Raw genomic sequence first — 24,305 nt, 5'->3', positions numbered from 1 at the left:
ATAGCCGCCCCTATCATACCTCCCAACTTTTGAAGAAGGGAAAGACGGACAAAGACTGCGGCGTGCACAGCGCGTCGCTGCAAATTTTTGGCCACGCCCAGCCACACCCATTTCACAACTAGTCACACCCATGTCCACACCTAATCGCACCCATTTAGCACTGCTGATCACACTGACTGGTACTGAGGGCACAGTGGCTGGCATTATGGGCACACTGACTGGCACTAAGGGAGAGAGAAAACAGAGAGAAAGAGAAAAAAGAAAACAGAGAGAGCGAGAAAGAAAGGGGAAAGAAAGAACAGAGAGAGGGAAGAAAGAACAGAGAGAGAAAAAAGAAAGATTAGAGAGAGAAAGAAAGAACAGAGAGAGAAAGAAAGAACAGAGAGAGAAAGAAAATGAGGGAAAGACAGAACAGAGAATGAAAGAACAGAGAAAGAAAAAGAGAGAAAGAAATAAAGAAAGACTCTACAAAGATACTATAGCAGCCCGGCTCCCATTGTAGTGCCCACCTGAGCCTCCCGATGCAGGACATATCATGATCCGCTCACATGGCCGGCATCCCCGATTCCAAGGCGATCCTGCTGTCTGCGCTGTCGGAGGAGGACACGGTGATGGATCTGAAGCATTCCTGGTTCCGTCACAATCTCCTCAAGAAATTATCTCATTTCCGGTCAGCTTCCAGCACATCACTTCAGGTGGAACGTCATGTGTGTGTTTTAAAATGCTCCTCGGGGCTCCGCCGTGTACTCCTGTGTCCGTGGGAAAAGCCCACTTTGTATGCTTCATACACACTTGCCTCCGTACATCCCGTACACATATGGCTCCACTCCATACACACACGGCTCCACTCCGTCCACCTCGTACACACGCGGCTCCGCTCCGTACACCTCGTACACACGCGGCTCCGCTCCGTACACCTCGTACACACGCGGCTCCGCTCCGTACACCTCGTACACACGCGGCTCCGCTCCGTACACCTCGTACACACGCGGCTCCGCTCCGTACACCTCGTACACACGCGGCTCCGCTCCGTACACCTCGTACACACGCGGCTCCGCTCCGTACACCTCGTACACACACGGCTCCGCTCCGTACACCTCGTACACACACGGCTCCGCTCCGTACACCTCGTACACACACGGCTCCGCTCCGTACACCTCGTACACACAGGGCTCCGCTCCGTACACCTCGTACACACAGGGCTCCGCTCCGTACACCTCGTACACACACGGCTCCGCTCCGTACACCTCGTACACACACGGCTCCGCTCCGTACACCTCGCACACACACGGCTCCGCTCCGTACACCTCGTACACACGGCTCCTCTCCGTACACCTCGTACACACGCGGCTCCGCTCCGTACACCTCGTACACACGCGGCTCCGCTCCGTACACCTCGTACACACGGCTCCTCTCCGTACACCTCGTACACACGCGGCTCCGCTCCGTACATCTCGTACACACGGCTCCTCTCCGTACACCTCGTACACGCGGCTCCGCTCCGTACACCTCGTACACACATGGCTCCGCTCCGTACACCTCGTACACACATGGCTCCGCTCCGTACACCTCGTACACACGGCTCCGCTCCGTACACCTCATACACACACAGCTCTGCTACATCCACACTGTAAATCCTGACCCCACACATACTTACCTCAACCAACACCATGACAACAGCAAAGCAGAGTCTTGCAGACGGTAGAGGCAAGGCTGTGCGCACAGGACCTGTGATGAGGTCACAGGAGGGGCGGAGTCAGGGGTGACATGATCGGGGGTCTGGACAAAGGCTCCTGATCATGTGACCCCCTGACTCCTCCCCTCCTGTGACTTCATCACAGGTCCTGTGAACAGAGCGAGCAGGCAAGCGAGTGCGACACTGTGAGTGGCTGGGGGGGGGGGAGTCGTCTCATGCTAAGGCGAGGATGGGGTGCGTGGCGGCTTATCTCCCTGCAGTGCGGGAGGAACTTGGAAACTCTCACCGCCGTGCCCGCAGAGGGCCAGCGGCAGGAGCAACAGTGGCCGCAGCAGCTGGCAAGCGGCCAGATGATCGGCGCTGCCGCCCGCGGCCCACGTGACAGCGGCCCAGCGGGAAAATGCCCGGTTGGTTATATTGCCAATCCGGGCCTGTCGGCAAAGGAGAATCGTAAAAGTGTGCAGTGCATTCGTTGTGAGAATTCAGAAGCTGCAATGTCAGGACTCAGCTCTGCAGGTTCCAGTAGTCATCACACGGACACTTCACTCATGTGATTTTCATAGTTATGGTCCTGTGACAACGAGCTTCTCTTCCTGCTTCTCTCAGTTTTTTACTGAACATTGAGAGCAATAGGGAGAGCAGCTCGTGGGCACATGGCTAAGTGTGCAAGTCGCATATGTGCTGGGGGGGGGGTGCCGAAACAAATTCTTGCCCCAGGTGCCTGAAAGCCTAGATACGCCTCTGACATGGCAGCAGGCTTACCAATCCTTTCATCAAAATTACAACCAACAGCCAAGTAAGTGACACCACACTGGAGTCAGGGTCTCTGTCTCTACATTATGCTACTCTCTGTTCAGGCAGCAAAAACCAGGTGAACAGATTCCTGCTAAAAAAAAAAAAAAGACCTCTCACACTCCTGAAATATGAATTTTCTAGTCTAAAAACCACTGTTTTTGGGAACAAGGCAATCCTTGTTGTTTTGGTCTTCTCTATTCTTGAGACCTGGACTACTCTTTATTTTAAAAACATTAAATATGATATTAAAATAAAGTTCTAAAAAAACCCAAACATTTCTATATATAAAAGAAAAAAAAACTGCGCACATTTTTGTCACATTCAATGTAACAGATAGTGTCACAGCTTTTTTTAGTAGATTAGTGGAGGTCCGATATCCGTCACTCCCAGTGAGCGGCAGTTTTCATTAGCATTGTGTAAGGAGTGATCTGCCTTACCAGGCAGCGGCCACTACACAGAGGATGGCGCTGTGCTGTTCTACAAACGCTAACATTTGACACTGAGAATAGCTGAACAGCACGGGTGCAGCTGTCGCGCCCCCACCATGTTCATATTAATAATTACACATCCTATGATAGATCATCAATATAAAGAGAGGCGCAATACTTTAGCATACAAAGTCTGACGTGTGCACACAGCCTTAACCCCTCTGACCTCCTAACAAAAAAAAATTGTGCTGATGTAAAGCAGCCATGTGGGAAATGTTATGTATTACCTGTTTTGTGTTATAGGACTCTGATTTTAAGAGCATAAAAATTAAAAGTTTGGAAATTTTCAAATTTTCACCAAACTTCTGTTTTTTGTCACAAATAAACACAAGTCATATTGAATGAATTTTACCACTAACATGAAGTACAATATGTCACGAGAAAACAATGTCGGAATCACCGGGATCCATGGAAGCGTTCCAGAGTTATTACCTCCTAAAGGGACAGTGGACAGAATTGTAAACATTGGCCCGGTCAGAAAGGTGAAAACAGGCTGGGAGTGAAGGGGTTAATCGATGTCAATGATCTGTCCGGGACCCGATCCTGCCAGCTTCAGAGCAGCACTTACAAGCTCTAGAAAAAGTAGCTGGTAAGCGCTGTGGTCCTCTTCTACCAGGCAGGCCACTACTGTTAGCGCAGGGGTGGTCGGTTACCCAGGCAACACGCAGTAAACAAATTTACAAATCTCTCCTATCTTGAGAACAGAGATTTGTGATGGGAATCAGAACATGGAAAAGTTGTTGGATTTTCCAACGTCACCATAAAGCTGATGACATAGCCACATTCCGTACATGGCGGGCAGAGGGGCCAAGCACAGGGATGAGCGGGTCATGCCGGCCGCCATGATTACTGCGTACGGAAAGTAACGTAGAGAGATTGACCGGATAGCACGGCGACCGACCAGCCCGTGACGTCACTACCTCTAACCCCGCCCCTCCAGTAACTGACGGTCTCATAGGACAGCAGGAAGGTGACGAGGGGGACGGTCCCGGTGACATGTGTCAGGGGCGGGGCTCTGTGATGGCCGCAGAGGTGCTGGGTGAGGGAGTGTGAGGCGGACGGCAGCGGGGAGAAGCGAAGGACGGCCCGGCTGGGGGAGGCCGAGGACGGGACACCTTCCCGGTATGTGACGTAATGCACAGGTGCCTAGTGACCGGCCGTGCGGCGTCTCGCCCGCGCCTCATCCATCTTTGTGTGTGTCTCCCCCCTCAGGAGTCTTACACCCTTTGTGGAGCTCTTCTACATACACTGCTTATACCCCCAGTAACACCCAGGGCCCCATTATGGCCTGAGCAGTCTTACACCACCCTTTGACCTGGGTGGCCCCCCTGACCGGTGCGCGCCGCCTCTGTAGTCCCCTGACCGGTGCGCGCCGCCTCTGTGGTCCCCTGACCGGTGCGCGCCGCCTCTGTGGTCCCCCCCCCCCCGAGCGGTGCGCGCCGCCTCTGTGGTCCCCCCCCCCGAGCGGTGCGCGCCGCCTCTGTGGTCCCCCCCCCCGAGCGGTGCGCGCCGCCTCTGTGGTCCCCTGACCGGTGCGCGCCGCCTCTGTGGTCCCCTGACCGGTGCGCGCCGCCTCTGTGGTCCCCTGACCGGTGCGCGCCGCCTCTGTGGTCCCCTGACCGGTGCGCGCCGCCTCTGTGGTCCCCTGACCGGTGCGCGCCGCCTCTGTGGTCCCCTGACCGGTGCGCGCCGCCTCTGTGGTCCCCTGACCGGTGCGCGCCGCCTCTGTGGTCCCCTGACCGGTGCGCGCCGCCTCTGTGGTCCCCTGACCGGTGCGCGCCGCCTCTGTGGTCCCCCCCCCCCCGAGCGGTGCGCGCCGCCTCTGTGGTCTCCCCCCCCCCCCCCCGAGCGGTGCGCGCCGCCTCTGTGGTCTCCCCCCCCCCCCCCCCCCCCCCGAGCGGTGCGCGCCGCCTCTGTGGCCCCCCTGACCTTTGCGTGCCGCCTCTGTGGCCCCCCCTGACCGGTGCGCACCACCTGCATGACCCCCTGGAATGTGCATGCCGCCTCTGTGTTGTGTGGCCCCCTGACAAGTGTGCGCTGCCTCTGTGGCCCCCCCTGGCCTGTGCGTGTGCCGCCTCTGTGGCCCCCCCCTGGCCTGTGCGTGTGCCGCCTCTGTGGCCCCCCCCTGACCGGTGCGCGCCGCCTCTGTGGCCCCCCCCTGACCGGTGCGCGCCGCCTCTGTGGCCCCCCCCTGACCGGTGCGCGCCGCCTCTGTGGCCCCCCCCCCTGACCGGTGCGCGCCGCCTCTGTGGTCCCCCCCCCCCCGAGCGGTGCGCGCCGCCTCTGTGGTCCCCCCCCCCCCCGAGCGGTGCGCGCCGCCTCTGTGGTCCCCCCCCCGAGCGGTGCGCGCCGCCTCTGTGGTCCCCCCCGAGCGGTGCGCGCCGCCTCTGTGGTCCCCCCCGAGCGGTGCGCGCCGCCTCTGTGGTCCCCCCCCCCGAGCGGTGCGCGCCGCCTCTGTGGTCCCCCCCGAGCGGTGCGCGCCGCCTCTGTGGTCTCCCCCCCCCCCCCGAGCGGTGCGCGCCGCCTCTGTGGTCTCCCCCCCCCCCCCCGAGCGGTGCGCGCCGCCTCTGTGGTCCCCCCCCCCCCGAGCAGTGCGCGCCGCCTCTGTGGTCTCCCCCCCCCCCCCCGAGCGGTGCGCGCCGCCTCTGTGGTCTCCCCCCCCCCCCCCCCCCCGAGCGGTGCGCGCCGCCTCTGTGGTCTCCCCCCCCCCCCCCCCCCCCCGAGCGGTGCGCGCCGCCTCTGTGGTCTCCCCCCCCCCCCCCCCCCCCCCCGAGCGGTGCGCGCCGCCTCTGTGGCCCCCCTGACCTTTGCGTGCCGCCTTTGTGGCCCCCCCTGACCGGTGCGCACCACCTGCATGACCCCCTGGAATGTGCATGCCGCCTCTGTGTTGTGTGGCCCCCTGACAAGTGTGCGCTGCCTCTGTGGCCCCCCCTGGCCTGTGCGTGTGCCGCCTCTGTGGCCCCCCCCTGACCGGTGCGCGCCGCCTCTGTGGCCCCCCCCTGACCGGTGCGCGCCGCCTCTGTGGCCCCCCCCTGACCGGTGCGCGCCGCCTCTGTGGCCCCCCCCTGACCGGTGCGCGCCGCCTCTGTGGCCCCCCCCTGACCGGTGCGCGCCGCCTCTGTGGCCCCCCCCCTGACCGGTGCGCGCCGCCTCTGTGGCCCCCCCCTGACCGGTGCGCGCCGCCTCTGTGGCCCCCCCCCTGACCGGTGCGCGCCGCCTCTGTGGCCCCCCCCTGACCGGTGCGCGCCGCCTCTGTGGCCCCCCCCTGACCGGTGCGCGCCGCCTCTGTGGCCCCCCCTGACCGGTGCGCGCCGCCTCTGTGGCCCCCCCCTGACCGGTGCGCGCCGCCTCTGTGGCCCCCCCCTGACCGGTGCGCGCCGCCTCTGTGGCCCCCCCCTGACCGGTGCGCGCCGCCTCTGTGGCCCCCCCCTGACCGGTGCGCGCCGCCTCTGTGGCCCCCCCCTGACCGGTGCGCGCCACCTGCATGATCCCCTGGAATGTGCACGCCGCCTCTGTGGTGTGTGGCCCCCCTGGCCTGTGCGTGTGCCGCCTCTGTGGCCCCCCTGGCCTGTGCGCGCCGCCTCAGTGGTCCCCTGATTGGTGCGTGCCACCTGCATGACCCCCTGGAATGTGCACGCCGCCTCTTTGTTGTGTGGCGCTCCCCCCTGGCCGGTGTGCGCCGCCTCTGTGGCCCCCCCCTGACCGGTGCGCGCCGCCTCTGTGGCCCCCCCCTGACCGGTGCGCGCCGCCTCTGTGGCCCCCCCTGACCGGTGCGCGCCGCCTCTGTGGCCCCCCCCTGACCGGTGCGCGCCGCCTCTGTGGCCCCCCCCTGACCGGTGCGCGCCGCCTCTGTGGCCCCCCCTGACCGGTGCGCGCCGCCTCTGTGGCCCCCCCCTGACCGGTGCGCGCCGCCTCTGTGGCCCCCCCCTGACCGGTGCGCGCCGCCTCTGTGGCCCCCCCCTGACCGGTGCGCGCCGCCTCTGTGGCCCCCCCCTGACCGGTGCGCGCCACCTGCATGATCCCCTGGAATGTGCACGCCGCCTCTGTGGTGTGTGGCCCCCCTGGCCTGTGCGTGTGCCGCCTCTGTGGCCCCCCTGGCCTGTGCGCGCCGCCTCAGTGGTCCCCTGATTGGTGCGTGCCACCTGCATGACCCCCTGGAATGTGCACGCCGCCTCTTTGTTGTGTGGCGCTCCCCCCTGGCCGGTGTGCGCCGCCTCTGTGGTCTGTGGCGCTCCCACCTGGCCTGTGAGTGCCGCCTCTGTGGTGTGTGGCGCTCCCCCCTGGCCGTTGCTTTCCGCCTCTGTGGTGTGTGGCGCTCCCCCCTGGCCGGTGCTTTCCGCCTCTGTGGTGTGTGGCGCTCCCCCCTGGCCGGTGCTTTCCGCCTCTGTGGTGTGTGGCGCTCCCCCCTGGCCGGTGCGCGCCGCCTCTGTGGTGTGTGGCGCTCCCACCTGACCGGTGCGCGCCGCCTCTGTGGTGTATGGCCCCCTGGCCGGTGAACGCTGCCTGCCTGGCCCCCTTGAACCAATTCTGCTGCCTGTGCAGCCCCTCAGACCCGTGCCCACCACCTGTGCAGCCTCCATGACACGTGCCGACCGTCTTTCTTATTTTTACTGCCTGGCCCTTTGCCCACTGGCAGCGACGCAGCCTGATTCCAAAAGTCAGCCATGCCTCCTGACCCTTGTCCTCTGCCTGTGTCACAGGTGCTTGTGTCCTGTGCCCACCTCCTCACCCATTCTTACCCCGAGGAGCTGCCCAGGGCTCACCAGTCGCTAGAAGAGAAGTGATGGTGACACTCACTGAATGGCAGAACCCAACCTTTCCCGTCCCCCGAGCGTCACTTCTGTGGCTAAAGTGTGTGATTCTGTAGGGGAGTCTTTGTCTCTGATAAGTAGCAGGTGGTCCCTCAGATGGGGGCAGCCTTACAGATACATCGGGGTCTGTCCTTTGGCCATGGACAGTCAGTGCCCTGACCTCCAGCTGCCACATACCCATTAGGTGCTGCCATTCTGTCTGGTCCCTGGCACTATCTGTGGGAGAACACATGGGCCAGTAATGTCCAAGCTGTGGGGTCCTTGTGTGTCTGCGGGGTCTGTGGCCCATTGTGTCTGGCCCTTTGCAGCCCTCTCTGGGTTGTGTGCTTCTTTGATCTCCCCTTTTTGCTAACCTCCAGAGTTTGCAGCTTGTCCGCCCCTCCTTGTAGACTCTGGGATTTTGTGTGCCCCCCTTCTCTCGGTCTGGTTGTCTCACTGGACTGTCTGCCGCAGACAAAGCAATGTTGTGTGCCAGGACGCGGGGCCCCTGACAAGTCCTACACATCGCTCTGTATCTGTGCGGCCTCTTGTCTCCTGACCTGGTGTAGCTCAGTATGCTGGGTCTGGGGGGCCGTCATGTGGGACTTGTGATGGGTTTCAGTCTGTGCCAGGTCACGGGGATTGCTGATGTGTTTCCTGGCTCGTCTCTCGTGGATCGGTGTGATCGGCTCACCTGTCTGATACTTGCACTTTCTTTCTTTCAGGCTTCCTCTGAAGCTTTCTCACTTTCTTGCACTAAGAGTAACTTTAACATCGATCTTTACAAAATGTTTCTTGCTCCTATTTTATCACTGTCAGACGTACAGGTCTGCGCAGAAGTTTGCGAAAAGCGTAGAAAAAATGCTGCAGAGTAAGAAAGCTTCCAAAAATAGAAATGTTATTAGTTTATCAGCCAAATGTAAAGGGAAATCTAAATCCAATCAATATTTGGTGACGCCCTCTTGCCTACAGAATATAAGCAGTTCACCTAGGTACACTTGTACTTGAACTTGACAGGGAGCTTTGAGAACTTAACCACAAGTCTTCTGTGGCTGTTACTTGGGCTAATCCTTCTGTCTCATGATAATCCCAGGCTCGATGTTGAGATCAGGACTCTCTGAGGGCCACATCATCGCTTCCAGGACTTCCTGTTCATCCTTACGCAGAAGATATTTCTTGATGACATTGGCTCTATGTTAGGGGTCTTCGTCCTCCTACAGAATAAACTTGGAGCCAATCAGATGCCACGCTAAAGGATGAGTGGCTCCCTGTATTTCTCATCAATGAGGACACCATTAATCTTGATCAAATCCCCAACCCCATTTGCTGAAATGCAGATCCAAACTTGCAGGACCCTTCACCATCCTTTAATGTTGCCTGCAGGCACTCATTATTGTACCGCTGTCCAGTGACAACCAAACTACAGCCAAATATTTCTCGTTTTGACTCCTCAGTCCAGAGCACCTACTGCCTTTCTTTTTCTGCACCCGAGTTCCTATGTTTCTGTGCATAGTTGAGTCTCTTGGCCTTGTTTTGTTGTTGAAGACTTTTATTTATGCCACAATGTTTCCATGAAGACCACTTCTGGGCAGATGTCTCCGACCTGTAGACGGGTATAGGAAGTCCAACTGCGTGCTCAGAGTTCTGAGTTGGTGGCTCCGCTGGACATCTGATTTTGAAGGGAAGTAAGCAAGATGTGTCTTTGATCTGCTATACAAAGTTTTCCCGGTCGACCATTGTGTCTACGGTCCTTAGCTTTGCCATTTCTTTTGGTGCTTTGCCAAAATTGCTTGTACATACAGCAGGTCTTGAAACCCAGATCTGCTTTGAAACATTTGCCTGAAGGAAACCTTGGTAATGCGCTGTAACTACCTTGTGTCTTGTTGCCAAGACCTGTGACATGAAAACGGTCTTCCACAACTTCACATTTGTAGTTTGGCTGGTTCTCCTACAGTTAAAATCCACCTATGCAATGTTTTCTGTTCCAGTTAATAACTGTTTCAAGCCACATATGACAATGATGATCATTCTTGCCTGTTTGGTATTATTAGTTACCCATACTTTGCTGGTGTACCTAGAAAAATTGATTTTGTTCTGAAGCAAAGGGCAGTCTATGATTTTTATTTAGACTTCCCCTTTGTTCGTTCACTGTGTATTTTGTAATTGATCAAAAACTGTTAACGCTTTTACTCCACTCTGGCCTAAAACTTTTGCATAGTACTGCACACGTGTGGTAAGCGGAGTTGACATAATGCCCAATCTGTCTCATGATGGGCTCCATTGGCATCCAGCAGACCCCGTTTATCTATAATGGGGTCTTTTGGGGTCAGTCATGGTGTCTGTTGTTGCATGCTCCATTAGTCTTTCTATCGATTATGACAGAAACTGTGAGCAAAACTCCGACGCAGATGTGAACTTGACTTTAAGCTAGCCGTACGCTACAGGTGGCCATCGGACAGTGTTCATCACTCCCGACTGCCCTGTGCACATAAACAGGGCCGAGCGTTCCTGTGCATTCAATGGGGGAGAGAGGATATGGCCACTGCCAGGCAGCTCTGTCATCTGTTAATCTTCCCTGCGTGACCCCCACCCGACATATGTTCAATCAAGAGGCCTCCCATACACATCATATGGTTGGCTGACGCTAGCCTAATATCTATGGGATACTCTGTGCGTACCCAAGCACCCGATGCAAATTCGAGTAGCGATATATATATATATATATTATTAAATAACGGCAAGAATGAAAGAAATAAAAAATGTAAAAATAAACAAATTAATCTGGCTATGGAAATGACACTGTGGGGCATGATTTACTGATGATTGAATAACGGCGATCACGTGATCGATGACAGGAAAATCCAGACCTGATCGTGTTCTCCGGGGTCTCGCCTGCCCCCAGTAGCTGAAACCTCGGAGATTTTCAGACTTTGAGGGGCGGTATACCCTTATTCCCGATCACCATTTTAAAACGGCGATGAGGGAGTAAGGCCGCTTAGTGGCTGCCGTTTTAATGCGTGTCCGCGGCCGTTAAGGAGTGAAAAAAAAAAAAAATTAAAATTGCTCTGTCTCCAAGGCCTGAAATGGACTGTACGTATAAGGAATCTGTCAGCAGAATTTTGCGACATCATCTGAGAGCAGCCTGATGTAGGCAAAGAGAAGGTTACTTGGTGCAGCCGTTCTCCGAGTTTTTAGATGTAGCAGTGAAGCAGAGCTGAGGAAGCTAATCCAGCCCACACCCAGGCACTGAATGTACAGTGTCCATAGACAGTGAGCTACCTATCACAGTAAGTGGGGGGTGTCGGACAATGATAAGCTCCTGTTTCTAAAACAATCATAGCAAGGAAGAAAACCACTGAGCTTGATAAGAGAAACATTGCTAAAATCTGTGATTTAACCCCTACCTCATGCTGTCTTCAGATTACATAGCAAAAACATGCTGACAGATTTCCTTTAAAGGGAAGCTCTCATAAGAAAATCATCTATTGTTTAAATCAAGTTTTTGTGTTTTTCATAAGTGTTTAAACCTTTTTCCTTTTTTTTTTTTTTGTTTTTTTTTGTTTTTATTTTAATCCACTGGGACTTTTTTAGAGTCATACTTTCTTTTTAGAAAGTGTTTTCAGCAAGGCTCCATATTATCAGATTACAATGTCAGGTAACACCTCTGTATACAGCTGGTAACACAGGATCCGCCAGTCACAATAGGTGATGTCCCCTGACGACGCTGCTCTCTCTCCCTTCACACGCTCATTAGATGCTTTCATACAAAAGATATTCAGGGCCTGTCCAATGTGGCTAATATACATGTGATGTTTCCTGAAACAAGAGGTTAGTGCCTAAAAAAAAATCCCTAGTGGTCAGTGTCAAAATTGCAAGACTTCTATACTTATTTACTTTAAGACATATTGTGACATGGAAAAATGGCAATTTTTTTTTTTTAATGTATATAACACAAAAACCTGATTTAAACAATAGGTAATGTTTTAATGATAGTTATTCTTTAAGGGATAAAGGTCAAGATGCCTATTGTGCACCCATCCTTAATTTGTGCATTTGACACCATGTTATCTTGGCCTCTTATATTATTGGGAATATACTGTATACCCGTCACATCTTGGCACGCTGAGCGCAGTCAGTCATTGTCATATTACTGTCAGATCTTATCTGTTGGCGTCTGCTCCTTTTTCATTTGTAAAGCAGGTCATACCCTATGAGACTGCCTGGCAAGGAGCAGCTGCCAGCCTCTGGGGGGTCACCCAAATCCAGAACGCCATAAGCTTATACTTGTAGGAGAACGTTACCCTGTGCGCACCCGCGACGTCACTGATAGATGAGGGTTTTTTTTACATTGTGTGGCTATTAGATAGTAATATTACGTATTGTTGCACTCCACATTGGATGTAAGTTCACCATATAACGCCTATAGAGGTCTCACATCGCTTTCTCCCCCGACCTCCCCACACAACTGCTCAGTCCAACTGAGCATGCAGATGTTCTCAGTAGGATGATAAGAGTGCTTGGGTCGTTGCAGTCCAACATGTCCAATAGAGAAAAGTGAATCTCCCCACATTTTTTTTTCGGACAGGTTTGCCTGAATTGAAAGTGCACGATAAATTCAGTCCAAATCTAAACTGCTCGAGTCCTGAGAGGGCGTTTATGCTCTGAGGTCTCTCCAGACGATAAGCATAAGAAGTGGAGGGAAGAGAAGGGGTTAAACGCTAAAATCTTCTACTCCTCTGTCTTAGCCCCGGTCCTCACCTGTTGTGCTCCTGCAGTTCTACAACCAGTCCTCCCCTCTCTCCGGTCTTTGGACCTTCTGGCACTGACTAGGCATCACATGGGACACGGACTCGCGATATTGATGTCAATCAGATGACTGCCTGAGGCCTAGTTAGCGGGGACAGATCCAAAGGCTGGAGGGATCGGCCGGAGAGCTGCAGTTCCAGGACACGTGAGTGGTTTGTTTTTTTTTTAAATCCCCTTCCAGGTCCTCAACAGAAACTAAATAAGTGGTGACCACCATGCCGTTCTTCTGAAGTTGTGTCAATTGAAATCCAAAAAGCTTGGATAATTCATAACCAGTTCTGTTGGCTCATCTCTATAACTATATACGTGCCCTCCCACGTTCAGTGGCCCCGTTGGGGCTCACATGTGAATTCTCCCCACGCCAAACTGGATTCGGACATAGTGAAAGTGCGCTCTGGCGTGCATCTTTTTCTGGCGTGTACACCTACTGGAGTCGGACACGTGGACCGTCTACTACATCTGGGGTTCTGCCTTCAGGAGGCATATGCCCAAGAATGGTGCACGACAGAACGCACGTTGAGTCAGTGGCGCCGTTGGCGCCTGCACCCAAAGCCAGTCTTGTAGAGGTTCTTATGCAAAAACAGACGGGGAAACTGAATGTGGGCAAGAACATGTGACAGCACCCTCCTAGTCCTCTCACTATACGACTGTCTGCGAAGCCCTAGCACAACAGTCGGCCTGTCCACCTGAAACAGGCAGGTTTGTCTGATATACATCTTGTTTGTGCCTGCTTAAGTTTTGTCAGCCCCTTGCCCTGATGTCTGTCGCTCATGGAATAAAGGATGAAGAGTAAAAGGCTATTCGGTGTGTTCCTGTTATTAGACCCGTCTCTGCTTCTACCCTGTGAAGTTTTAGGTGAGCAGGCTGCTTCTAGAGAGGGGGGCAGCATGTCCCTAGCAGCCGGTCTGTCAGACAGCAGCACGTCCTTAGCAGCCAGTCCTCCGATTACTGAAGTTCGAGTGAAGGCAAAAAAAGAACTGAGGAGTGGCGAGACGACATGCGCGGCCCCAGATGATTGTAAGAGAGGTCTAATTCATGTTTGTCTAATAAATTGGACAAGATAAAGAAACAAAGCCCCAGTCTTTGCAGCGCTCAGGGCGCGCTGGGAGTTGTAGTTCCTGCACCTTCTTTTCGCTCACTAATGGTGATCTGTCAGCAATGTAGTCAGTTTCATTCCTAAGACGTATGAAATCATTTTCTGCAATAGATTTCTAGGAAATGGTTCCTAAGAGAAATGTAGGAAAGTTAATTAAATGGCGAATTGAACGTGCAGCCCCACTGTATCGGCGACGAGCGGCCGTTCTGGAGACGGATGATTGGCGCCTGGGATGTTGCTAGAAAGCTATGCATATTTCAGCAGTGCTAGAAAGCAATGTCGCCTCTCCGGGTGAATCTGCACCTTGGAATGTCACAAAGCCCATACAGCCGGATGGGTAAAATGTGTGTGAACTGGCGCTGACCTGGTAAGGTAACGGAGGAGCCGTACTAGCGTCGTATTAGGAGATAAAGTCAGTGTGGTTATCCGCCTGTGTGATGTCCTACCGGCTGCCTCTGTCAGATGACTTGGGGGTTTAAGGTCGCATGCACATGGAATAAATCCACGTCGTATCTGCTGCAGCAACATGGAGCTTGTACCCATGGGAAAAGTTTGGATTTCTCTGATGGCAAGTTAGCTACGTTTTTACAGAAATCTCATGCCGGGGCTACAAAGAATATTCAGAACCATTTTCACAGCGGCACTCATCGCCTTAAATTTCCCTGCAGCATTTTTGCTTGCGGGTGGTCTGCAGCGGAGATTTTGTCAGCAGCCGTGTAAATAAGGTGCGTGCCACTACCTGCCTAAGGTTTTTTTTGTTTTTTTTTAAAGGTTATAATATTCCCAGCAACTGTTTCAATAAGTGACAAGTCACTAATTGCAGCAATGTAGAAAACAGGTTGGGAAAAATCGCAACCATATAAAAAGATGCAGTTTTTGTAGCTGTTTTTTTCAGTGCAATTCCCTGTTCTCTACCAAAATCCGTGGGGGAAAATAAGCCTGTGTGAACATATGCTTGGCTAACAAGGTGAGGAGACTTTCCAGGGCTCCATGGAGTTTGTTTTGCCGTCATCTCCAGAGAAGCTGAACTCAAGGACTGTGACACGTCCATCACCCACAAGCTTTCACGTGAAAGCTCCTGACCTATGCGTCCGGTGGAGACCGGGGACAGATCCCATGCACCAGTTTTCATCACCCATAGGTTCCTCGCTGAATGTTATTTTTACTGGTTGCGAGTGTGTGAAGTAGATCTATTTTGTCCAATGATGATTGTTGTGCTATTTTTTTACTTTATTCTTAGTGTTATACTGATGTGTTCCGGCCGAGGCCAGAAGGACACTTTTGTCTCTATCCAATTAATGGGCACTCGTGATTAGGCGGCCCCCACCAATCCGGTATAAGAGAACCACACTAAGAAGAGAAATACTTCAAGCCTTTAACGCAAACGATCTGCAGTTTAGAAAGTTAGGGGTGAAGTCTTGGTACAGCTTTCCTTAGGCTCGGGGGGCAATAGATATAGGAATCCTTTTCCTAGGACCTTATAGACTCACTTTGTGCAGGTTCTCCTTGTGAGGCTACGAACCATGGTCTCTGGGGGAAAATAAGTATGCAAATCGGCTCTCCATGTAACGTGCCACGTTCTGTCACCAGACATCAGAACCTTTTGGTTACAAGTCACACTTGGCTTTGCCACCTTAGTTGATAACAACGCTCGTCACTTCCTTCGCTGATTTTTGATCGACCCTATGTTTGGCAGCATCTGTTGACCTATAAAAATGATAATTATAGTCATCAGATTAAAGCCGCAGACTTGGAGTTACATTACAGAATGGATTGGCATCCAAAATGTTTGAACCAAGTAAATGCGGTTTCCGCTATATTCGTTATCTTGGATTGCTAATTATCAATGACCAAGACTGGGAATCTGGCCAAACCATGTAATGGTGTCATTACCCGGGCTGTGATCAAGTGGAGACTGACAGTAATTATATGCAGATCGTTTGCTGCAGATGTCATAGCTGGCCAGTTAAGTCTCTGCTCACATTGCGTTTTTGGTCCGGAGTCATCCCTGACGTGAGGTGCATCTCTGAGGGAAGCCTCCAGCGTCCAGTATGTCACTGTATACGCATAAGTTGTGAGTCGTCCATGCATTGTAGTACTCCTCTGCATTGATAGACTAAGCTTTCCATTACAGTGGTGGGAAAAAGTGTGCGGATGCCCAGCATGTGCGAAATGGCTGCCCTTATAGCATGGGGTCAGTACACACTGGGAGCATACCCACCATACAGGGGAGGAGAGCCGAGATTTACATGGGAGAATTCATCATGGGAGAAAATGAAGTGTAGCCATCCTTTTGACTTTTGTTATATAAATCATTAGCACTTGTGAAAATAAGCAACTTTGTAACAGATCTTAACAGAGAAATGTGTCTTTCTCCACTAGGACTGATCATTCATTCTCAAAATTGTCAATTCCCAAGAAAAATCTGCATTCAGTCCCATTACTGAGACCAGAGACGGCTGTTAGTGCTGATAAGATTCTATGTAAAGGGGAGACGGAGGGATGGGAAGATAAAGAGGCCGAGCTCCTCCCCCCCCCCCCCCCCCCCCCAATGCATAGAATCTTATCAGCACCGGCTGCCATCTCCTATCTCTATAATGGGAGATTCTGTTTACAAAGAATGCAGATGTTACTTGGGAATTGAGCATTTTGAGAGTTAAGGGGGTTTTACACTAAGCGATATCGCTAGCAATATCGCTAAAACGTCACTGGTTTTGTGACGTTATAGCGATATCGCTAGCGATATCGCTATGTGTGATACTTACCAGCAACCGGCTCCCCCGCTGTCCATCGCTGATCGCGCGAGATTGTCCGGCTCCATTTCTCGTCGGGCGCTTCCTGCTGTGACGTCCAGCGACGCGTGGAGGCGGGCGGGAGGACGCAGGATCGCTGTGTGTGAATGGTAAGTATCGTGCGCTGCGTCCCTGCTGCATCGCTGTGAGATCTTTCTGTGTGAAGGCTCACTAGCGATCATTTAGCGATGCACCAGCGATCCTGACCGGGTCGGATCGCTGGTTGGATCGCTGGTGCATCGCTAAATGTAAAAGGGCCTTTATTGATCAGTCCTGGTGGGAAAAACTGATTTCGCTGATAAAAAATATTATAAAGTTTCTAATTTTCTTGTATACTGTTAAATTGTCCACTAATCGGGACGTCCCCTTCTCAATCTGTGTGTTTCCCCCTTTTAAAATATCACTTATACCCGGTCTCTCCTGGTGATGGCATAATAGTGACTTCACGTGAACGCTGCTGCCAATCAGCGGCTGCTTCTCTTTCCTTGCCTTCAGACAAATCGCTTGCATCCGGAGGAAGAGAGAGAGCGACGCTCCTGGGAGAGAGAGAAGCTGCTGCTGGCTGGTCGCAGGGTTCACGTGACGATTGGTACGCGATCGCCGGGAAAGACAGTGCCAACATCGCTGAAATGGCGCCAGAGGGGAGTAAATATGTTTTTAAAATGGGAAACCAAAATCATGCGCACACGCAGTTGTGGTGCTTGTTACATCATATTTTTTTTCCTTGTCTTAAAGAAACATTTAAGCACACAATGTGCAAAAACTAAAAACCTCTTCCTCATATTGTCTTTCTTTGATCCTTTTTTGTCTCTTACTAGAATCAGGAGATGTCTTCTGTGTTTTAGGATCTGGGCCATGCTCCTGTACTTGCAGCTAATCTGCAGGGCTAGAGTTGAAGAATAACTGAAGGCAATTGGCAGATTTTTTTTTTTTTTTCATTTCTCTATGGCTTTTTTGTGTGTGTTTTACGTGCTTCCTGCATACCCTGTTGTCATTAGTCCCTGAGTGTCCACCATTTGATGTCAGTAGGGTGTCCTGTCGTACAGGTCGGGTGCCTCAAACAATCCTCTTTTGCTCTTCTGTTGTAGTTGTTTGGTAAACTAGACTTGGACCAACCCCGGGACTCGGCAGACTTGGAAATGTCCTACTGAACTTCTCACGGTCTTTTTGTTGATTTCGTTGACAGTCCCTAATTCTACCACCTAAGGTCTACAATTTTTTTTTTTTTTTGTCCCACCTTTTTGTACTAGCGCTCATCCCTGTTTACTCCCTTCTACCGGATGCACTTTGCAAGGTTATTCTGACCTTTGAGTTGCCTTGCGATGTTTGATTCTTCAAAATGCATCCTGGAAAAAGGTACAAAAGTGTCAGCAGGACTGGTGTATGGAGAAACTACAGTGAAAATGTAGAATACATTCTGAAATGCCTTTAAACGTAAAACCTGTAGATTCCCTAGAGGAGTTCCTAGAACAGATAGAAGTAATTAATGACCGGGCATATGATATTGGAGGCTTATCCATAGGCTACTCCTCCTATCCATAGGTCATCGGTATCAGATTGGTGGGTGGCACTAGCCCTGTCCAACTGTCTCGGCTTAGGGGGTGGATGATTGTAAACGATGAATGAGCCGTAATAACACTGCGCACTGTGTAGTGGCGCTGCCGAGACTGCAGCTCAGCTTCTATTGACCTGAGTAAGGGCTTCAGCCCAGGTTCTCGTCAGCAACCATTTCCCAGTGAAACTTTTAGGGCAGGTTCAAATTGCATCTTTTTCCGACGTTTTAAAAGCGCATCCGCTCATCCAAAATGCTAGAAAAAGTGTTAACAAAACTTTAGAAAGAATTGTTTCATTTTTAGAGGAGGTAATCTGTACCTTCTTCAGGCTTTTTCCACTAGGAAGACGCTCAATGCTTTACAATACAAGTCAATAGGAAGGCTAAAAATAAAATGTCCATTAGACACCCAAGCTTCTTTTTGAGCATTTTGGCGGTGTTTTTACCTGGAAAAAGTGCTAACAACTTCTTGTTTGATTTATTAATTTTAAGAGTCAGTAATAACGCTTAAACACCCAAAAAATGCAGGTGGGGAAAAAAAAAATCTACAACGCTTTTTAAAAATCATCTAAAAAGATGCTTCAGGATTACAAAACGCTCAAGAAAAGGAGGCTTTTTTTTTTTTTTTTGCAGTAAAATGTATAAAACTTTTATTTTGTTTTAGCTTCTAGTGTTTGTTTTAATTTTGCAAATTCATACTAATGATTAGATTTTGGGACAGGATCTCTAATTATATGTAGTGAGACAAGTACGGTACCAGGTGAGTGGGACAGCTACACTGGTAGTTTCGGATGGTATAATCAGTAGTTGTTTTGTATTGTTTTGTGTTTTTTATTTTTTAGTAGTTTTTCCTTTGGTCCCAGTATTACTCACTGTATCTGGAGGCTTAGTTACATGGAAAAACTGCCTCCTGGGGTGACGTCAGTCAGAGCTGTGGCTTGAAGACAACTGCCTGCAGTCGAAATCTCCCCCATTTGATCAGTCTGCAGTTGAACAAAAATGATTTAACCCACCTTATTAGCTTATCGGCAGGGCATGTTCACAGATTTTAACCTCTTCAAAACAATAATAATAATAATAATAATTTTTATTTATATAGCGCCAACATATTCCGCAGCACTTTACAATTAAGCGGGGGTACAGACAATAAATTCAATACAAGTTAAGACAATTCAAACAATGACATTAGGAGTGAGGTCCCTGCTCGCAAGCTTACAATCTACAAGGAAATGGGGGGACACAGTAGGTGAGAAATGCTTGTTAATTCAGGTCTGGCAATTATAATAGGGATTTTCATATAAAGCTGCATGATCCGGTCATCAGCCCGTGTGTTTAAGTGCAATAGACAAGTATCAAGTGCAGTTATGTGCATGAAGGGTGTGGAGACAGATGAATAGTAGGGTGCAGATTCAGAATAATATTTGGAAGTAGGGAACAGGGCAAAGTTAGCTTGCTGAGTAGTTGATGTGGTAGGCTTGTTTGAAGAGATGGGTTTTCAAAGCGCGCTTGAATAGGTCAGGGCTAGGTATCAGTCTGATTGTCTGGGGAAGTGCATTCCAGAGAGCTGGAGCAGCACGAGAGAAGTCTTGGAGACGGAGGTGCGAGGTTCGGATTACGGGGGATGTTAGTCTTAGGTCATTTGTAGAACGGAGGGCACGTGTAGGGCGATAGACAGAGATGAGAGAGGAGATATAAGGCGGTGCAGAACAGTGGAGAGCTTTATGGGTGAGAGAGATGAGTTTATACTGGACCCTGTAGCGAATAGGTAGCCAGTGTAATGACTGGCACAAGATGGAGGCATCGGTGAAGCGGCTGGACAGAAATATGACCCTGGCTGCCGCATTCAAGATGGATTGGAGAGGAGAAAGTTTGGTAAGAGGGAGACCGATCAGAAGAGAGTTGCAGTAGTCCAGACGAGAATGAATAAGAGCGACAGTAAGAGTCTTAGCAGTTTCAAAGGTGAGAAAAGGTCGGATTCTGGAGATGTTTTTAAGATGCAGGTGACAAGAGCGACTGAGTGATCGGATGTACGGAGTAAAGGAAAGTTCAGTGTCGAATATGACCCCAAGACAGCGGGCATGCTGCTTGGGAGTTATGGTTGAACCCTCCAGGGTTATTTCGATGTTAGGTAGAGTGAGGTTAGTAGAGGGGAGAAACACAAGAAGTTCAGTTTTAGAGAGATTTAGTTTCAGATAGAGGGAGGACATGATGCTAGAGACAGCAGACAGACAATCCTTGGTATTTTGAATTAGGGTAGGGGTGATGTCAGGGGAAGAAGTGTATAATTGGGTGTCATCAGCATAGAGATGATACTGGAACCCAAATCTGCTGATTGTTTGTCCAATAGGGGCAGTGTATAAAGAGAAGAGGAGGGGGCCTAGGACTGAGCCCTGCGGGACCCCGATAGTAAGGGGACGAGAAGAGGAAGAGGAGCCGGAAAAAGATACAGTGAAGGAGCGGTCAGAGAGGTAGGAGGAGAACCAGGAGAGGGCTGTGTCCTTGAGGCCTATAGAGCGGAGCATAGTGAGGAGGAGCTGGTGATCCACAGTGTCAAATGCGGCAGAGAGATCCAGGAGAATCAGCAGGGAGCAATGACCTTTCGATTTAGCTGTTATTAAATCATTAGAGACTTTAGTGAGGGCAGTTTCAGTAGAGTGTAACGAGCGGAAACCAGATTGTAAGGGGTCAAGAAGAGAGTTATCTGAGAGATAGCGGATTAGACGGGAGTGGACCAGGCGTTCCAGGAGTTTAGAGATGAAGGGAAGGTTAGAGACAGGTCTGTAGTTAGCAGTGCAGTTCTGGTCCAGGGATGGCTTTTTAAGTAAAGGGGTTATGATGGCATGTTTAAATGAGGAGGGAAATATACCTGAAGAAAGAGAGAGGTTAAATATTTTAGTCAGGTGAGTGGTGACCACTGGTGAGAGAGACTGCAGGAGCTGTGAAGGAATAGGGTCACTGTTGCAGGTTGTAGGCCGAGCAGAAGCGAGGAGCTTAGAAACTTCTTCTTCTGAAACAGGCTCAAAGATGTCTAGTGAGCTTGAGGTGCGGCAGGGAAGGGGATCCAGGCACTGAGGAGATTGGGCTGAGATATCCTGATGGATGTGGTTGATTTTTTCTAGGAAATAAGTGGCCAGATCCTCACCGCTGAGGTTGGTGATGGGGGCCTGTACTTTAGGTTTCAGGAGGGAGTTTAAGGTTTCAAAAAGTCGTCTTGGGTTGTTGGATAGTGAGGTGATGAGGGTGGTGAAGTAGGATTGTTTGGCCAGATGAAGGGCAGAGTTATAGGTTTTGAGCATGAACTTATAGTGGATGAAGTCTTCTGCTAAGAGAGATTTTCTCCACTGCCGCTCTGCACACCTCGAGCATCGCTGAAGAGAGCGTGTTTGCGTTGTGTGCCAGGGCTGCCTTTGTCTGTGTCGGGTTTTTCTGCGTATAGAAGGTGCTGCTTCATCTAGGGCATTCTTCAGTGTATTATTGAAGTGTGACAATGCTATGTCTGGACAGGAGAGGGTGGAGATGGGGGCTAAAGATGTGTGGAGATTGTCCCTAAGCTGTTGGGTATTAATGGTACGTGTATTCCGATAAGTGTGGTAAGTGGGGGTGTCCCGGGTGAGGAGACAATTCTTGACAGAGAAGGAAAGAAGGTTGTGGTCCGAGAGCAGGAGAGGTGAATTAGTAAAGTCGTGCAGCGAGCCGGGACGGGAGAAAACCAGGTCCAGAGTATTCCCGTCCTCATGTGTAGGAGAATTAGTAAACTGTGAGAGGCCGAATGAAGAAGTTAGAGAAAGAAGATGAGAGGCAGACTGGGAGAGCGGATCATTGATGGGGATGTTAAAGTCTCCCATGATGAGGGTGGGGATGTCACAGGACAGAAAGTGAGTAAGCCAGGTGGCGAAGTGGTCTAAAAACTGGCGGGAGGAGCCTGGAGGGCGATAAACGACCGCCACTCGTAAGGAGAAGGGCTTAAAGAGTCTGACGGCGTGGACTTCAAAGGAAGGAAATGTAAGTGATGGAACCGGGGGGATGACCTGGAAAGCACATTGTGATGAAAGCAGCAAACCAACACCTCCACCCTGTCTGTTCTCAGGTCTGGGGGTATGTGAAAATTTCAGCCCACCAAACGAGAGAGAGGCAGCAGCGGTGGTGTCTGAATGCTGGATCCAGGTTTCTGTAATAGCCAGAAGGTTAAGGGAATTAGAGAGAAAAAGATCGTGAATGTAAGTCAGTTTGTTACACACAGACCGTGCATTCCAGAGAGCACTTTGGAAAGTGAGAGGAGAAGGCATGCACGGAATGTTAATAAGATTAGCAGGGTTTCTATATGCAGCTGGAGGAGAGTAATGTATGCTGGTGGAGGGAGGCCCAGGGTTGGGGGAGATGTCACCTGCAACTATTAAAAGGAGAAAAAACAGAAAAAGCAGGTGGTGGGATGATTTGTATGAACGTTTTGAGTGCTGCATGGAGGCTTTGGATGGTTTGGTGTGGGAAAGAAATGTCAATAGAGCCTCAGAGTTAAACATGGGAGAGGGGAAAAGGGAGGGGTGGATATGCAGAGAGTGCACAGAATGTGTAAAAGGGCAGGCGAGTTGTTAAAAAGCAGAAGTGAAGACAAATAAGCAGCAGGTTGATATGATCAATGCATATGTAGTACGACTGACCAAGAAGCAAGCGTGCATGAAAAACTTATGCACCTTACCTGTCTCCTGCCCTGTCCAACTGCATTGTCTAACTGCAAAACACTTTATCCTGTTGCACTTAATCTGTTGCACGCGTAAGCCCGCAAAAACCTATACCAGAATATCCTGGTCCAAGATAACCCCCAATCCCATGTCTGAGGCCCAGGCCCCCTCTCCTATTGTTTTCATTTTCGATGGATTGTTATGATCCATGGTCTCATGGAGAATAGAGATTTTCTTATGAGAGAACCACATACCCACACACAGTCCTGGATGTCAGCCAGTCATTTACAGTTTAGCTCTTCATCCAGTGACATTTCCCTACTGTGTAAAAGACTAGGTGGCTTTTTTTTTTTTTTTTTTTTTTGGGGGGGGGGGGTAAATCACGGTTTTATGATGCTATAAAACTGCTGCAAAATACAAAACAGTCCCACAAAGCCCATTTCCCATCCTCCCTCTGATGACCACACAAGATGACAAAATGTAATTTATTTAACAGATATTTCCATCTTGCTAGGTAATGGCGCCTTGTGAGAACGTGTCATCCCTTAAAGGGGCTGTCTGGTGAAAAGTTATCCTCTATCCATAGTATGATTGATAACTAACAGATTGTTTTGAGCCTGCCGATCGCCTGATGGGGGCATTTTTACCTCTGTTAGATTGGAGTGGCAGTGCGTGTGATCAACCACAGCTCTGTTCGTTCTCTATGATGGTCCCAGAATAAGCCGAGGGCAGTGTTCTACTGTCTTAGAGAATAAATGGCGCAGTGAACGAGTGTGCACAGCCGCCCCTTAGGGAGATATGGGTGCCAGATTTTAGTGATTGTTGGGGATCCATCGGATCGTTCATAACTTCACCCGGCGCCCCTCAGTTAGACGGCAAAGAGTCTGCTGTTAATCAACGTGACATTGGCATAGATGTCCCATCAACAGAGCAAAGAGGAAGAGAAGAAGCTGCTTTGTCAACGTACGACGTCAGTGGGAAGCGGCAGGATTGCTGAGTGACTGAGCCGGCAGACATCAGCACCGGGTAGACTACCTGCCTCTAGGTGTTTGCTTTTTTTCTCTATGGGGCCAAGAAAAGTCCCTTTAAAAGGAGTTGCTCTGCAACCGGCGATCGACATTGGGCATGTATAGATGAAAATTTTGCTTAGGAGCTGCATCCATGAAATGGAAGGAGGTTTTCTAAGGACTATTTGGAAAGCTGCTTTTTATTTTTCATTTTTGTCATGAAAGCAAAAATTGGTTGCAATGGTGGACACATTCTTCGGGTTCAGGAGGTCTGTTTTAGATTCAGCAGTCAGAATACTGCTTGGTCTTGGTGAAGGCGCTTTCCCAGCATTACTGGACCCAAGTAAGGACCAAGCAAACCTGGTGTGATGAGCTTGATGTGGAGGAACTCGCATGGCTGCACAGTCCTGACCTCCGGACCCCTTCACACACCTTTTGGAATGAATTGAAATCTTTGAGCCAGACCGCCTCGTCCACCATTAGTGGCTGATGTTGCATCTTGGGCAAGTCTCGCCTGATAAAGCGAGTGGCCAACAGCATATTAATGTCCACAGTTTTGGAATGAAAGGTCTTAAAAGCTCTAGGCTTTGCTGACATTTTTCTC

General features: G+C 51.1%; 1 protein-coding gene across 2 annotated transcripts in view; it reads left to right on the top strand.

Moving 5' to 3' along the window:
* The first annotated feature begins 3,956 nt into the window (after positions 1-3,956).
* WWP1 (WW domain containing E3 ubiquitin protein ligase 1) overlaps positions 3,957-24,305 on the top strand; it is a 110,185-nt gene continuing 89,836 nt past the window's right edge. For both annotated transcript variants that reach the window (XM_073550547.1, XM_073550546.1), the window contains exon 1: positions 3,957-4,101. The gene's annotated coding sequence lies outside the window, so the exon portion shown is untranslated. The remainder of the gene's footprint in view (positions 4,102-24,305) is intronic.

Source organism: Dendrobates tinctorius, unplaced genomic scaffold, assembly GCF_039654945.1.
Source record: "Dendrobates tinctorius isolate UK_male_01 unplaced genomic scaffold, ASM3965494v1 ptg000165l, whole genome shotgun sequence".
NCBI classification, from domain to species: Eukaryota; Metazoa; Chordata; class Amphibia; order Anura; family Dendrobatidae; genus Dendrobates; species Dendrobates tinctorius.
This window is presented reverse-complemented; position numbering and strand designations above follow the sequence as displayed.